The sequence below is a fragment of the Chlorocebus sabaeus genome, chromosome 3 (assembly GCF_047675955.1).
Source record: "Chlorocebus sabaeus isolate Y175 chromosome 3, mChlSab1.0.hap1, whole genome shotgun sequence".
NCBI lineage: Eukaryota > Metazoa > Chordata > Mammalia > Primates > Cercopithecidae > Chlorocebus > Chlorocebus sabaeus.
The window spans coordinates 26,860,055-26,875,956 of record NC_132906.1 but is presented as its reverse complement, the minus strand read 5'-3'; the positions used below and the strand labels follow the sequence as shown (position 1 = coordinate 26,875,956).

The 15,902-nt window shown below is 42.8% G+C and overlaps 1 protein-coding gene across 11 annotated transcripts in view; it reads right to left on the bottom strand.

The window, feature by feature from the left end:
- Positions 1-15,902, bottom strand: part of CYSLTR2 (cysteinyl leukotriene receptor 2) — a 179,017-nt gene that overhangs the window by 45,068 nt on the left and 118,047 nt on the right. For 10 of the 11 annotated variants that reach the window (XR_005236485.2, XM_073014107.1, XM_073014124.1 and 7 more), the window contains one exon: positions 792-7,827. The gene's annotated coding sequence lies outside the window, so the exon portion shown is untranslated. The remainder of the gene's footprint in view (positions 1-791; positions 7,828-15,902) is intronic. The other variant, XM_073014105.1, reaches the window with a different exon arrangement.

The following is a 15,902-nucleotide window of genomic DNA, read 5'->3' as shown; positions in this document are numbered from 1 at the left end:
AAACAAGACAAAATACTGCAGATGACTTGCTGATCTCTAAAAGTTAAGCTTCAATTATTCTAGGGGTAATTTTCTAATCTCCTCAGAGTCAGGTGATTCTGGCTTGATGTGCAGCCAGAGTTGAGAAACACTTGTTAGGGTCCCAGGGGGGTAAGGAACAGATTATATGCTCATGATCTCACATACTCTTTCACTCTCATTGTGCCTCTGAGCAAAACCATTGAAATATATGTGCTCAGATTCAACTTCTACCCCTAAAACAAGACCCTGAATGAAAAAAATACATCTTATAGAATAAAAGGACCCAAACTATGAAAAATAGGATAACTGCTATACAGCTAAAAATGGAGGAAGTATAGTAAAGTTCCTCAATGCAACACTATGCAGCAGCTTTAATTTATGATTACAAAGAATTCACAGCAACATGGAAAAACCATAGACTGAAATGCAGGAAATGAATATAAACGTGTCCATAGTGCAGGGACGCAACTATGAAAACTAAAGTTATATGTGCATATACATTCACAAACACACACGCGTGCGCGCACACACACACACACACACAGAAAACCCCCAAAATATCAATAGAAGCTATCTTGGTGGAGAATTTGGCTTCCTTTAACATTTTTGTACTTTCACAGTATTTTTTAAACTACCATGTACATGATAGGAAAATAATATTTATAGTAGAACAAAACAAATTTACTTTTCAAAAATTACTCCTCTATTACGTGATCATCAAGTCATGATTCTCAACACTGAATTAACAAAACAAAGATTAAAATGCCCACCTGAAGGTCTCTGTCTTTCAGCTGCCCTGGCTTCTGCTGCCTCTATCTCTTCTGCCTTTCTCCTCCAAGTAATTCAGATTGCTCATTTGAAAGAAAAGGGAAACAGCAAATTATATTTATGAACAGTGCCAACCAATAGCAAGAAAGTCAGGAAGTGTAGCAGGTCATCTGTGCTTTTTAGAAGCCAGTGTAGATGTCAGTGCAAGATCTCTTCTCAAGAAGGGGGAAGATTTCCAGTTAACGGCTACATCTAAAAAGAAGAAACCTAAAATTGCCCTGCCCCTCTAATGACTGGTTTTTGTCATTATCTCTCTCAAGAGATCCAGCGGATAGGATGGGTTAGAGTCAGGGATTTTAAGTGGCTTTTAGTTCTCCTGAAAGGTTTCTGTTTCCATGGCAACAGAAATAGCAACACTGCCTTACACACACAGCACTTTAGACTTGTTTAAAGCACTTCCCTCACTCACTTATATTTTCAACTCACTCGCACTCCGGCAGAGACCTTATCCACTCTGCTGAAAATGTTCTGTCAGAGGTTACCAATAACCTCCTCGTTGATCACATAAAAAATCCTTTCTCAGTCCTCACCTTCCTTCCCGTCTTGCTTGCATAGTTGACCACTACCACTTTCCTGAAACTTCTTCCTTGTTTCTCTGACTTTCCTGGTTCTTTTTCTCCCCCTCAGATTGCTCTTCTTTGCCTCTCTTTCTGATGCCTCTTCTTCCATCCCTTTTCTACATGTGAGCTTTCCCCAGAGGTCTGTGTTCTGACTTCTTCCCTCCTTCTCTTGGCTTTTATCTATCTGATGCACAATCATGGCCAAATTTAATGCGACCCAGATGGACCTTTTCTCTTCCCCTCTTAGTCCTGCATCCCCCCATCTACCCTGTCTAAACAGTGGCACCACAATAATTTAGACCATCCATAAACCTAGAAGTCACTTTTAACTTCTCTCTTTCTTCCACCACCCACTTCTAAGCCAACAAGTTCCATTTGTTCTGCCCATAAAATATGTCCCAAATCCAACCATTGCTCACCTCCCCATCACTGTTCAAATCCTCATTTCCTGGATAGAAAGCTGCAGTAACATTAAGCAAGAAAAATACATAAAAGGGATCCAAATTGGAAATAAATAAGTAAAATTATATCTGTCTGCAAATGATAAAATTTGATACGTAGGAAAACCTGAAGATTCCATACACACACATACACACAAAACCCCAATAGAACTAATAAGCAAATTCAGCAAAGTTGCAGGATAGGAAATCAATACACAAAAATCAGTTGCATTTATATATACTAACAATAAACAACCAAAAATGGAAACTAAGGAAACTATTCCATTTAGAATAGCATCAAAACGAATAAAATACTTTGGATATATACTCAGTAGTAGGGTTACTGAATCTTGTTGAGATCTCTGCACTCTCATGTTTACTGTAGCACTATTCACAATAGCCAAAATATGGATCACCCTAAATGCTCATCAACAGAAAGATGGATGAAAAATGTATATATTCACAATTGAATACTATTTATTGATTTAAAAAGAACAAAATTTTGTCATTTGTGGCAACATGGATGAGCTTGGAAGACATTATGTTAAGTGAAGTAAGCCAGGCATAGTAAGATAAATACTGCACGTTCTCATATGTGGAAGCTAAAAAAGTTGACCTGATAGAAGTAGAGAGTAGAATAGTGGTTACTAGAGGCTGGGAAGCGGAGGAGGCAGGGAGAGATGTCTATCTCTGTCTAGAGGTTGATTAATGGACACAAAAGTTGATCAGTGGACATCTAGATAAGAGGAATGTGTTCTAGTGTTCTACAGCACTATAGAGTGACTGAAATAAACAACAATTTATTGTATATTTTCAAATAGCTAGAAGAGCAAATTGTGAATGTTTTCAAAAATAAATGCCCAATGTTTAAGGTGGGGAATATGCTAATTACCCTAATTATACAGAAGAGTTGGCAAAGCCTGCAGCTGCCCTTGTCCTCTTCCCACTCCCAGCTCCCTCCCACATATGAAGAGCTCCACACTTAGGCATGGGGAATTCTAGCCCTCACGTCCATGTCCCATCTCCCCTCAAAACAGCTGCTCTTGGCCACCTGTAGGATGTAGGGCTACACAAACTGTATGCTCTGATGCAACTAGGGAAAAGGCCATAACCTTTGAGGACACTTGGCTGGGGAATTCTCAAGTATCTAGAGCACAATACAGACAAGGAAGTGTCCCTTAGCCCCAGAGATTCTCAGCCCCCTTGGGACAAGAAAGGGCTTGGATGAGGATCAGGGAGGACTCTAACCTGTCTCTGGTCCTCATTCAGCCCTTTCCTGTCCCAAGGGGTTGGGACCCCTCTGGTCCTCTCTGATCTAAAGAATGGCACCAGGACAGTGTGTTCTTATGCCTAAGGCTAGGAGTACTTAGGCCTTTATGCTCCAATCCCAGATCCCTTTCAGGTTCTACTCCTCTTGGTTGCCCTCCTGCTTTCTTCCCATGCTGCAGTCAAACTGAACTATTTGCTTATCCCTAAAAATAAAAAGCACTATTTTGGGGCCTGAGAGGAGCCCAGGATGGTAAACAAGGAGACTGACTGCATTGGAAAGAGATTAGCAAATGCTTTCTTGAAAATAAACAAGGCAGGCTTTGTTTGTTTTGCTTGTTTGCAGTTTGTTTGCTGGAACTGGAACAGACCTTAACAATCATGGAGTCCAATCCCTTCATAACACCCATGAAGAAACAGAGGCGCAGACTTGTTGAGCAGCTTGGTCATGGCACACAACTAGTCAGTGTCATGCCAGGCCTGGAACCCAGAGCAGGGAGGGCCGAGAGAGTTCCCTAACCATCTCCAACTCTGCCCTACCTACCCTATTCACCCTGTGCCTTCTTCTGCCTCATGGCCATGGGAACGACAGGCCCTGGCTCTTGCTATCCCCTCACCCAAGGCCTCCTTCAACCCTGGAAACCACTGATTCTAGCACCCGTCCCCATCCCTTCCATGCCCCGATGCTAGCCTGGTGCCAAGAGCCAAACCTCACCCTATCTATAGCTCCCACAAGTGCCCAAATTCTTGAAACTTAGGGGAAATGAAAAGTAGGTCTTTCTGGAAAGCTCTGAACTGCTGCTGCGTGACAATGAAGAGGAAGAGGCTCTGGAGCCATTTCCTGCATGTCCCAGAGCTCTCCAGCAATGACCATCACCAAAACACTGTAGATCTTACCTTCACATTCCAGAACTGGGGGTGAGGGTGAGTGGTTTTCTGCAGCTTCTTCATGCAGCTGTGGAGAAGGGGCTGGGACCAAGGCTGCTCCTCTGAAGACAAGGTTCTTCCTGGGTCTGGGATTCTATTTCTAATATTTTATTTATCCCAATCGAAACTCACAGAATACAAATATTATATTACCATTCTCATTTTTAGGGGGCAAAAAGCTTGAAACAACATTTAATTCTACAAGCAATCACTATAGATATTCATTCTCCTCCAATAAAAGCCCAGTGGTGGCTCATGCCTGTAATCCCAGCACTTTGGGAGGCCAAGGCGGGCAGATCATGAGGTCAGGAGTTCGAGACCAGCCTAACCAATATGGTAAAACCCTGTCTCTACTAAAAATACAAAAATTAGCCAGGCATGGTGGCACACACCAGTAGTCCCAGCTACTCGGGAGGCTGAGGCAGGAAAATAGCTTGAACCCAGAAGGCGGAGGTTGCAGTGAGCCAAGATTAAGCCATTGTACTCCAACCTGGGCGACAGAGCGAGACTCTGTCTCACAAAAAAGAAAGAAAGAAAAAAAAAGCCTAATTAATTGACTGATGTTCATCTCAATAAAATAAATACAGTGGGCTGGATGCAGTGGCTCACCCCTATAATCCTAGCACTTTGGGAAGCTGAGGCAGGAAGATCTCTTGAGTCCAGGACAGACTGAAAACAGTCTGAGTGACACAGGGAGACCCCATCTCTAAAAAAAAAATACAAAAATTAGCTGGGCATGGTGGCATGTGCCTATAGTCTCAGCTGCTCAGGAAGCTGAAGTGGAAGAATTGCTTGAGCTGGGGATGTTGTGGCTGCAGTGAGCTCGGATCACACCACTGCACTCCAGCCTGGGTGACAGAGCAAGACTGCCTCAGGAAAAAAAACAAGGCTGGGCGTGGTGGCTTACACCTAATCCCAGCACTTTGGTGGGCTGAGGCAGGCGGATCACAAGGTCAGGAGTTCAAGACCAGCCTGGCCAAGACAGTGAAACCTCATCTCTACTAAAAATACAAAAATTAGCTGGGCGTGGTGGCAGGGGCCTGTAATCCCAGCTATTTGGGAGGCTGAGGCAGGGAATTGCTTGAACTCGGGAGGCAGAGGTTGCAGTGAACTGAGATCATGCCACTGCACTCCAGCCTGGGCGACAGAGTGAGACTCTGTCTCAAAAAAAAAAAAAAAATTAAAATTAAATAAACAGTGAAAAAAAAAAAAAACAAACCGATCCTACACTCCCAGAGCTAACTTTTGAATATCAGGTTTTCAAGGAGCAGAATATGTTTCAAGAGTATTGGAAAGATAATGAGGGAAATGCTTTCTCCCTACCCCCCTACTTCTGAATCTGTAAATCTCAGAGAAAGGAGAAACTTATTCAATACTTTCTTTGATTTTTAGGACAGCCTGGGATCTCTAAGCACTCCATAGGCAGTAACTTTGTTAGAGAGTGCCCATTAGACACTCTTTCTTTGTACAATTTGGACAGATGATATAAAGAGATGCAATGTCATTTTAACCAGATTTTCAGGATGGAGCATGAAATCATTCATTTAGAGTAGATAGGGAAAGGGTCGATGACTTTAAAAAGAAGATAATCCTAGGGAGCAGAGAAAGGAATAAACACATTATCCTATGTGCTGCTCTTGATGATTTAAAGGAAAACATGGAAGCATGTTTAACATATATAGCACACGGAGAACTTCTCTGGAACTTTCAAAGGCCTGCAGAAGTAATCAAGAGATGAGAATCAACTCCAGTTTTGTAGGAGACTTCCAAGTTTGTTCTCAGTTGAACAAAGTGAGTTTAAGAGAATCAGGACCAGTTTCTTGCTGATTATAGTAATGTACCAGCCACAAGGCCTTTAGTTAGACTTTGAGAGACATAAGCTTGAGTCTAGAGGATATGTTCTTATAAACACAAACCTGTGATTTTCAAAAGATCAGAAGCACTATTAAGTTGCTAAGGCATCAGAGACAGTAGTTTGTTTTCATAGCGCAAGATTAAATGCAAAGGAAGAAGTCAACGTGAATCATGTTTCTATTTAGGTCATTAAGGAAGTGGAAGAACAGGCTGGGCACAGAGGCTCATGCCTCTAATCCTAGCACTTTGGGAGGCCAAAGTGGACTGATCACGAGGTCAGGAGTTCAAGACCAGCCTGGCCAACATGGTGAAACCCTATCCCTACTAAAAATACAAAACTTAGCTGGGCGTGGTGGTGAGTGCCTGTCATCCCAGCTACTTGGAAGGCTGAGGTGGGAGAATCGTTTGAACCTGGGAGGTGGAAGTTGCGGCGAGCTGAGATTGCACCATTAAACTCCAGCCTGAGCAACAAGAGTGAAACTCCATCTCAAAAAAAAAAAAGAAAGAAAGAAAGGGGAAGAATAGAAACAAACCTGAAAACTCATGGGATTTAGAAAGCAACCAACTTTATGTATAGGAGAGCCTGTTCTGTGACAAGACAAACAGAGAAAAGAATTACCTAATGCAGTGGGCTAAACATTGGCACCAAAGACATGCCCATATTCAAATCATGGATTCTGTAAATGTGATCTTATGTGGCACAAATGGTGGTTAATTAAGGATCTTGAGGCAAAGAGTTTATTTTTCATTACCCAGGTGAGCCGAAAACGCAGTTACGTGTATCCTTGTAAGAGAGACGACAAAGGAGTGTCAACAAGCTCACACAGGGGAGAAGGCCATGTATTAGATGTAATGATTAGAGTGATGCAGCCACAAGCCAAGGAACACCTGGAGCCATTAGAACTAGTAAAGCCATGAAAGACTCCACCTAGAGCCTTCAGAGGGAGCGTGACCCTGCTGGCATCCTGATTTCTGACTTCTGCCTCCAGAACTGTGAGAGAATGAATTTCTGTTGCTTTAATTTCAGCCATCAACTTTGCAGTACTTTGTTATGGTAGCCCTAGGGAACTCATCCATATCTACCTTCCCCAACCAAGGGAACCCAAAATTCAGGGAGAAAGTTATAAACTTGATGTAAAACATGCAATAGGCTTAACTAATTCATAGTGAGCTTGTATCCTTTTTAGTTTGTTTCGATTTTCAGTCTGTCATATGTAATTCTCCCTTCAAAAAGAACAACTTAGCTTCCCCAGCAGTATCAGCTCTCTGGAGAGGTGCTGAAGCTGGAGTGAGCATTAACATCTACTCAGAATAAACCTCTTTGAAATGTTTTGCAGAGTTTGGTTTTTCTGCTGACAGCATAAACATGGAGAAGGGAGCCAAAGTTACGTTGACAGTCTTCACTCCGCTATCAGAGCCTTCCCTTTGTTTCAGCCCACCTTTTTCCAGACCCCTAAAATTTCCTCCTGCTCGTGTAAGGCCTTTCCCATCCTGAGGGTGCTAATTGGTCAAGTCACGTAAGGCAAATTAGTGACAAAGAACGTAGCATTCTGGAAAAACACCACAGAATTAGAGCCTCCGCAGAACTCATGGTACAGAAGAGACTCTACACTCTCCAGCTTAGTTTCAAATCTGCAATTCCTCATCATCCCCTTCTGCTTTCTTCTAAATTTCCTGGCAGTGAGTCTGAGCACTGCTTGACTAGACTTTGAGGCTGGCTCCCTGGATTCTGTGGTTTCTCCAGTCTGGGCAGGTGAGTCCTTCTTCACTCCTGCCTCTGTAGCCCTAGCTCCAGGAAGCAGGTGGACAACAAGAACTTAAGATGGAGATTTGAGAGATGATCTGGTCCTGTTTCAGCCAGGCTGGTGTAGGGTCTTGGAAACACACCGTGGGCACTTCTAGTGCTTCTTCCATATTGAGTGTACAAGGCTCTGGGGATGAGGAAGGAAGAAACAAAGATAAGTAAGACCAGTTCTAGAACTCAAGGGATCTCTGGAGTAAACTTAATCTCTTCGCATGAAAATCAATCGTAGTACCATCTCTCAAAAAGACAAGTTTTTGGTGCATTCTCTTCCAGACAGTTTTCTAAGCCATTGCTTGCTCATTTGTTACTTCATTTGACATAAATTTGCGTGCTGCATTTTTCCCATTTACACTGTAACACAACGTTTTGCCACAGAGGCATGAATGTTTTAATGATTGAATTATATTCCTATATTCCACTGACAGGATGCGCCGTAGTGGGGAGAATAAACTACATTTGTCGTTACTTTTTCCCCTTATGCATGCAGCTTTTCCCTAATCTAGGCTCTGGGTTAGTTTCACTAATAGAATGTGAGAAGGAGTTTGCAAACAGTAAGTTTCACACAGCAGGTCAGGGAAGAAGGATTTCTCGAAAAAAATGGCAAGTGAGCTATCAAAAAATCCTAAAGAAAGTTCTATTCTCCACCTACCCTGGGTTGAGACTGAGTTTGAAGCCAGAGCTTTAAGCACTAATGTAGGTGATTCAAGGAGAGGGTCTTCCCTGATAATACATGTGGTGGCCAGGCTCAGGGCCGGAGCACTGCGGCACAGCTACAGCGCCTGCCAGGGAGGTCTGCCAAGCACTGGGCAGAGCACATGCTAGGCAGGAGCAACATCATCACCTGGCTGCCCTCTGGGCATGGCTCAGTGCAGGCACATGCTCTGCCATCTAGCAATGTGGATAGTGGCTGCAGTGGGGCTGGTGTCTTTCCTTCTTTCCCACCTGTGGACAGGAAATGACCCAGCGGGAGCAGAAGACTCAAGAGAATTTGGAAAATAGGCATGAGGAAGGTTGGGGACAAGGATGGGAGGAGAGGAGATAGGTTGGAAACAAAATGTCACCCCAGATGAAGACCTCCAAGCCAGATAATTTCATCTGGTACCTTGACTGCCTAGGCTCACGGGCCCACTGGGTGGGCCCAGTTCCCTCCCTCACCTCTCCCCTGCTCTACTGTCTCTAGGGTTCGGTGAGGGCTCACCCTTAAAGCTCAGACTCCCATATCAGCCTAGCTTCTGGCTGGATTTGGCACTGGTGGGAGGTAGGAAGCTGGAAAAAAAAGGAGAAAAAAGCCAGAGCATTTCTCCCTGTATTAGTCCATTCTCACACTGCTATAAAGAACTTCCTGAGACTGGGTAATTTACAATGGAAAGGGGTTTAACTAACTTATAGTTCTGTATGGTTGGGGAAGTTTCAGGAAACGTACAATCATGGTGGAAGGCGAAGGGTAAGCAGGTACCTTTTTCACAAGGCGGCAGAAGAGAGAAGTGAGGGAAAGAGCCCCTTATAAGAAAGAGGGAAGAGCCTCTTATAAAACCATCAGATCTCATGAAAACTCACTCACTATCATGAGAACAGCATGGGGGAACCATTCCTATGATTCAATTACCTCCACCTGGTCTCTCCCTTGACACATGGGGATTATGGAGATTGTAATTCAAGATGAGATTTGGGTGGGGACACAAAGCCTAACCATATCACTCCCCATCTGTTCTGCAGGTGGCGTTTCTGATGGCAACCGTGTGTTCTGTGTGGCCCCAGCTTCTGCTGTGTGACTTCCAGGCTTGGGGAAAGCTGTCTCCTCCCTGTATCTCTGCAGCCCAGGCATGGTGATAGCTTCTTGCTGTGTTAAACTCTGTGTTATCTCAGTCCCCTGCTTGTCTCTCAGCCCTTCTATCACCTAAGTAAACCTTCCCTGCTTTAAATATTCAGAACAAATTCCCAGGTCCCTGTGATCTGAAGGGTGGGTTACTCTAATGAGCTTCTAGCTCTATGAGGAGCACATGTTCACTATGTTCAGATACTCCAACAGCCAGGTCCTGGGCTTAATCCAGGTGCCAGTCCTGTGCTAGAAACCTCACACAGATCTCATGTAGCCATTGCAATGACCCTTTGCATTTGTTATTGTCCTATTTGAAAATACCTGAATGATGAGAAACTTGCATTTCCAAGATGCTAAATAACTATGCACCCTTTTTACCATTAGCCAATACTAGGGATACCAACAGTAGATCCCTTTGACATGATAAATATATCTTCCTCATATTAGGGACTTTCTATTACTAGCAGAAACTATGGGCTCCTCTTGGCATTGATGAGTATTTACATGATGCTCACATTAATTTGGTGCCACTATTGCCTTACTTTATCTGGCTTTTCTCCATTTAACAGAGCTGAAGATAGAGGCCGCAAGTGCTTCTTAAAGCAAGCATGAGCAATCAAATACGCACAAGCTGATGGCCCGAGAAAACAACATCATGAAATGTACCATGCATTTAGTATCTAAGAGTACTTTGCAGTGGTTTTAATAGCTGGAGATTCCAGAATTCCACAGAACCCAGGAAATTGCATTATTTCTTCCAGGTCATTAGGAACCAAGGGTTATTAGTCATTCATCCACTTAGGAACTGCCCAGACCAGACAATTCACTTTGCTTCTCAGAGATGCTCCTCTGGATGCCAGTCCCAGGTGCAGTTAGCACTGCCCTCTGCTCTGCTGGGGAGGGGCAGATGCTGTGGAAAAGAGCCCTGCCTGGAGGCCAGCCTGAGCTGCATCCTGCTGGGGTGCAATGGGTGCTTCGGAAAAACAAACAAACAGGAAGCATGTGGCAGTGGAGAAGACATTGTGAAATCTGGATTCCCCACTTTTCAGGGATGTTAGTGTTTTTCAGTTTCTTCTCCTGGTGCATATAAAAAGATTCTTCTGTTTTGAATGTGTTAAGTAATCAGGAGCCTAGAAGCATGAAACCCCAGGAAACCTAGTAGGGTATTTTAAAGAACCAGCTTGATACAAGACTGTTGCTTTCCTCACTGTATAACATGGTAGAAAAATAATAAATCAGCTTCTCATGTGCCAGAACCAGAACAATTTAAGTATCAGAAACCCCATTGTCTAAATTGTGACTGCCACATAGTAAGTGCTCAATAAATATTTGTTGTATGGATGAAGAAAGGAATTGAATCACCTTGCCAACTTTAAGAAAGACACCTGGTTTTCCCCTTTCCTTCATTCTTCCCTCTATCCATTTGCTAACAAGCCCCAAGCAGAAGTGTGCTAGTCCCTGCCCTGGACAAGAAGTATACAACGACACCTAAGACATGGCTCCTGCACTTCAGAGCATCACCACTGGTAGAGAGAGGCAGGAGGTGAATGTTCCTGAGCACTTGTGCTGGCAGGGCATGGAGGAGGGAATGGCCAGTCCCAGGGCCCAGCCACCACCTACAAGTGCCTCTTTGTGAAGGCTGACCCTTCTGGGTGTTAGGATTACAGTAAGGTTTTCCTTTCATGGTTAGCCACAGCCTGGGGCAAGGACTCACCAGCTGCCAGGAACAGTAGCTGAATTTCCATCCCACTCCTTTCTTGGTCCAGGGCACAACTAGCACTGCTGTCTTGGCTTGCCCTGGTCAGCTCTTCCCAAGGGAGAGCACATCAGAAAACGCTTGTGAGGGACAGTGGGGCAGGAACTGACTCTGGAAGAGAAGCAGGTGCCCCAGGTGAAGGGAGGGCCTTTGTGGCAGAGGGAACCATGGAAAAAATGCTAAGGCATTCTGCAGAGGGCCACATGGGCATGAGCTACAGGCCAACCTGGGCTCTAATGTATGTCATCATTCCCAGCTCCGTGTCCACACATACATGACTTGCCCTCTCTGCTGTAGACTGAATGTTTGTGTGCCCCAATGATTCATCTGTTGAAATCCTCACCCAGAAAGTGATGGTATTAGGAGGTGGGGCTTTGGGAAGTGATCAGGTCATGAGAGCAGAGCACTTGTGAAAGGGATTAGTGCTCTAATAAAAATGACCGCAGAGAACTCCCATAGGATTTCAGACTTCTAGCCTCTACATCTGTGCGAAATAAATTTCTGCTGTTTCTATTCCACCCAGTCTATGGTATTTTGTTACAGCAGCCCAATTGGACTAAGAGATGCTCTGAGCCCCTTTGCTCCCCATGAAATTGTGGTGTAGTGCACAGCGGGGTTGTTCTGAAGGCTGAGTGAGTTCCTGTGCACGAAGAGCTTAGCACAGGACCTGCTAACACACAGCAAATTCTGCTGTTTTGGGGGAGGATAGAAAATGAATTATAAATAGAGCCTCTCCTTCCAACAAATCTATAATCCTATATATATATGTGTGTGTGTGTGTGTATTATATATATATATATATGATTGTTCTCATTTTATATTTGAGGACGCAGGGCTGGAACACTTAATAAACTGCTTAAAATTACTTTGATTTCAAGACTATCTGGTTCCGGAGCCTGTACTCTTATTTTTATCCTCACTCCCTTCTCACTTACTGGCACTTGGGGACTGGCGTAAGGCACTGCAATGGATATAAAAGCAATGTAAACTGCCTTAAAGAAACTCCAGAAAGGAGCCTAAAGTCTAGTACTTCATAAAAGGCATGGACACAAAAATTAGACTCTAGATAGAATGAAAATTTCGCAGAGGAAGCTGATGAGTTTAGACTTCTATAATGTTGATTATCTTATAGGCAGGTGTGATGGTTAATTGTATGTGTCACTTTGTCTAGGCCCAATTGTTTGGTCAAACACCAGCGTAGATGTTGCTATGAAGGTATTTTTAAGATGAGATTAATATTTAAATCAGTAAACTTTGAGTAAAGCAGATTAGACTTCATAATCCTTGATTAAGAGCAAAGACTGAGGTTCCCCAAAAGTAGAAAAAATTCTCAAGACTCAACATGGAAACCCTGCCTGAGTTTCAAATCTGTTGCCTGCAGAATTTCGACTCAGGACTACAACATCAACTTGTCAATCAAAGAAAATGATGAGACAAGTCTCAATCATTTTTGGAGATTTATTTGCCAAAGTTAAGGACGTGCCTGGAAGACAGGTCTATGCCTTTCTCTGAAGATGATTTTGAGAGCTCCAGATTTAAAGAGGAAAGGACAAAGGGCGGGGATATTGAGAAGCACAGTTTTCACATAAACAAAAGGGGCAGAGGAAAAATGGGGGGAATCTGCATTCTATATAAGATAACACAGACAAAATGGGGTAGGGGAAAAATCAGATATACATTTGTGTCTGGCAAGCCAGCATGACTGCATCTGTAAGCTATCAATTTGCATTGCCATGGTGAAGTTTTAACAGCTCACTAGCAATTTCCTTGTGGGCAAAATATGGGGCAGGTGAGTAGCTTTTCATCTTGTAGCCATCTTATTTGGGAACCAATAGGTGGAGGCAGGTTTGCAAGACCCACTTCCCAGCTTGGCTTTTCCCTTTGGCTAAATGAGTTTGGGGTCCCCAAATTTAATTTCCTTTCACAAACTCTTCCTGGAATTTCCAGCTTACCAGCCTGCCCTGTGGTTTTTTAACCTGCCAGCCCCCACCACATGAGCAATTTATTAAATTAAACAGATCAGGCCCCAAGTGCATGTGTGTGTGCGTGTGCATGTGTCCTTTCAGTTTAGTTTCTCTGGAAAACACTAATACTGCATGGTCTGGGGAACATTTCAGGAAAACATTGTGGGGGAGAAGGGCACAAAGGATAATTACCAAATAAATGATCCAACTCTCTCACTTTGCAAGTTTCTAATTTGTGGCCTCCTCAGTCTCTGTTCCACATCGTATTAAAAAAACCACATAATTATCTCAATAGATGCAGAAAAGGCCTTTGACAAAATTCAACAGCCCTTCATGCTAAAAACTCTCAATAAATTTGGTATTGATGGAACGTATCTCAAAATAATAAGAGCTATTTATGACAAACCCACAGCCAATATCATACTGAATGGGCAAAAACGGGAAGCATTTCCTTTGAAAACTGGCACAAGACAGGGATGCCCTCTCTCACCACTCCTATTCAACATAGTGTTGGAAGTTCTGGCTAGGGCAATCAGGCAAGAGAAAGAAATCAAGGGTATTCAGTTAGGAAAAGAAGAAGTCAAATTGTCCCTGTTTGCAGATGACATGATTGTACATTTAGAAAACCCCATTGTCTCAGCCCAAAATCTCCTTAAGCTGATAAGCAACTTCAGCAAAGTCTCAGGATACAAAAATCAATGTGCAAAAATCACAAGCATTCTTATACACCAGTAACAGACAAACAGAGAGCCAAATTATGAATGAACTCCCATTCACAATAGCTTCAAAGAGAATAAAATACCTAGGAATCCAACTTACAAGGGATATAAAGGACCTCTTCAAGGAGAACTACAAACCACTGCTCAGTGAAATAAAAGAGGACACAAACAAATGGAAGAACATACCATGCTCATGGATAGAAAGAATCAATATTGTGAAAATGACCATACTTCCCAAGGTAATTTACAGATTCAATGCCATCCCCATGAAGCTACCAATGACTTTCTTCACAGAATTGGAAAAAATTGCTTTAAAGTTCATATGGAACCAAAAAAGACCCCTCATTGCCAAGACAATCCTAAGCCAAAAGAACAAAGCTGAAGGCATCATGCTACCTGTCTTCAAACTATACTACAAGGCTACAGTAACCAAAACAGTGTGGTACTGCTACTAAAACAGATATATAGACCAATGGAACAGAACAGAGCCCCCAGAAATAATACCACACATCTACAACCATCTTATCTTTGACAAACCTGACAAAAACAAGAAATGGGGAAAGGATTCCCTATTTAATAAATGGTGCTGGCAAAATTGGCTAGCCATAAGTAGAAAGCTGAAACTGGATCCTTTCCTTACTACTTATACAAAAATTAATTCAAGATGGATTAGAGACTTAAATGTTAGACCTAAAACCATAAAAACCCTAGAAGAAAACTTTGGTAATACCATTCAGGACATAGGCATGGGCAAGGACTTCATGTCTAAAACACCAAAAGCAATGGCAACAAAAGCCAAAATTGACAAATGGGATCTAATTAAACTAAAGAGCTTCTGCACAGCAAAAGAAACTACCATCAGAGTGAGCAGGCAACCTACAGAATGGGAGAAAATTTTTGCAATCTACTCGTCTGACAAAGTGCTAATATCCAGAACCTATAAAGAACTCAATCAAATTTATGAGAAACAAACAAACAACCCCATCAAAAAGTGGGCAAAGGATATGAACAGACACTTTTCAAAAGAAGACATTCATACAGCCAACAGACACATGAAAAAATGCTCATCATCACTTGCCATCAGAGAAATGCAAATCAAAACCACAATGAGATATCATCTCACACTAGTTAGAATGGCAATCATTAAAACATCAGGAAACAACAGGTTCTGGAGAGGATGTGGAGAAATAGGAACACTTTTACACTGTTGGTGGGACTGTAAACTAGGTCAACCATTGTGGAAAACAGTGTGGCGATTCCTCAAGGATCTAGAACTAGAAATACCATTCGACCCAGCCATCCCATTACTAGGGATATACCCAAAGGATTATAAGTCATGCTGCTATAAAGACACATGCACACGTATGTTTATTGTGGCACTATTCACAATAGCAAAGACTTGGAATCAACCCAAATGTCCATCAGTGACAGACTGGATTAAGAAAATGTGGCACATATACACCATGGAATACTATGCAGCCATAAAAAAGGATGAGTTTGTGTCCTTTACAGGCACATGGATGCAGCTGGAAACCATCATTCTCAGCAAACTATTGCAAGAACAGAAAACCAAATACCGCATGTTCTCACTCATAGGTGGGAATTGAACAATGAGATCACTTGGACACAGGAAGGGGAACATCACACACCGGGCCTATTGTGGGGAGGGGGGAGGGGCGAGGGATAGCATTGGGAGATATACCTAATGTAAAAGACAAGTTAATGGGTGCAGCACACCAACATGGCTCATGTATACATATGTAACAAACCTGCACGTTGTGCACATGTACCCTAGAACTTAAAGTATTAAAAAACAAAAACAACAACAACAACAAAAAACCAGGCCTTCCTGAGAGTCCACAATTTCAAACAAACCTTTCAAGGGATTTGATTCACTGATCCAGAGGAGGCAAAGCGAATTATTTACTATTTGACTTGTAGCAG